Raw genomic sequence first — 1,742 nt, forward strand, 5'->3', positions numbered from 1 at the left:
GAAAACACTGACTATATTTTGAAGAACTGTTCTCAGAGACTCTACCTTTTAAGAAGACTTGGTGATCTTGGAGTGACCCAACTAGACTCTAGTTGGGTCACCCCTATGTCTTGAATTTGGGGAGAAAAAAATCATATTTTATTTATCGCTACAGAAGGGTTCAGTGAATGCGCATATGAAACTGGTGGGTTTGGTACCTCAAAAAAGGTTAAGAATCACTGCTCTAAAAGTAGTATTCATACTAATGTAGTTTGACGGTAAACGATTCACAAGGTAGTTTACTCACATGTGTTAATAAACTATCTTGTGATTTCATCCATAAGATACAAGAGGCCTGGGAGAAGGAATTTCTTTGGATAAACAATAGTCTGAATGAAAAAAAAAATGAAAAAGAACTACTAGCGTTCCCTCACCCAGACGCGGGTCACCGGGGCCCCACTCTGGAGCCAGGCCTGGAGGTGGGGCACCATGGCGAGCGCCTGGTGGCCGGGCTTTTACCCATGTAGCCCAGCCGGGCTCAGCCCAAAGAAGAGACGTGGGTCCCCCTTCCAATGGGCTCACCACCTGTCGGAGGGGCCAAAGGGGTTGGGTGCAGTGTGTAACGGGCGGCAGACAAGGGAGGGGACCCTTCTGCAGCTCCCAAGAGCTGCAGAAGCTGGCTCTTGGGACGTGAAACATCACCTCTCTGGTGGGGAAGGAGCTAGTGTGCGAGGCTGAGAGGTTCCGGCTAGAAATAGTTGGCCTCACCTCGACGCATGGCTCTGGTTCTGGAACCAGTCTCCTTGAGAGGGGCTGGACGTACTTCCAATCAGGAGTTGCCCACGGTGAGAGGCGCCGGGCAGGAGTGGGCATACTTGCTGTCCCCCATCTTGGCGCCTGTACGTTTGGGTTTACCCCGGTGAACGAGAGGGTAGCCTCCCTCCGCCTACGGGTGGTGGGACGGGTTCAGACTGTTGTCTGTGCTTACGGGCCAAACAACAGTTCAGATTACCCACCCTTCTTGGAGTCCTTAGAGGGAGTACTGGAGAGTGCCCCTCCTGGGGACTCCCTTGTTCTACTGGGGGACTTCAACACTCACGTGGGCTATGACAGTGAGACCTGGAGGGGCATGGTTGGGAGGAATGGCCCCCCCGATCTGACCTCAAGTGGTGTTCTGTTGTTGGTCTTCTGTGCTCGTCACGGATTGTACATCACGAAGACTATGTTCAAGCAAAAGGGTGTCCATATGTGCACTTGGCACCAGGACACCCTAGGCCGCAGTTTGATGATCGATTCATCGGATTTGCGGCCGTATGTCTTGGACACTCGGGTGAAGAGTGTCCAAGTGGACAGCTCCGCACCTCAGTGGAGCTGTCATGCCCAAAAACTCGGGCGTGCGAGGAGTTTGGAGAGGCCATGGAGAAAGACTTCCGTAAGGCTTCAAGGTGATTCTGGTCCACCATCCGGCGTCTCAGGAGGGGGAAGGAGTGCAGCACCAACACTGTTTATGGTGGGGATGGTGTGCTGCTGACCTCAACTCAGGACGTTGTGGGCCGGTGGGCGGAATACTTCGAAGACCTCCTCAATCCCACCAACATGCCTTCTGTTGAGGAAGATGAGCCTGGGGACTCTTGGTTGGGCTCTCCAGTCTCTGGAGACAAGGTCGCTGAGGTGGTCAAAAAGCTCCTCGGTGGCAGGGCCCCGGGGGTGGATGAGATCCGCCCGGAGTTCCTTAAGGCTCTGGATGTTGTAGGTTTGTGTTG

The sequence above is a fragment of the Poecilia reticulata genome, unplaced genomic scaffold, assembly GCF_000633615.1.
Source record: "Poecilia reticulata strain Guanapo unplaced genomic scaffold, Guppy_female_1.0+MT scaffold_1123, whole genome shotgun sequence".
NCBI classification, from domain to species: domain Eukaryota; kingdom Metazoa; phylum Chordata; class Actinopteri; order Cyprinodontiformes; family Poeciliidae; genus Poecilia; species Poecilia reticulata.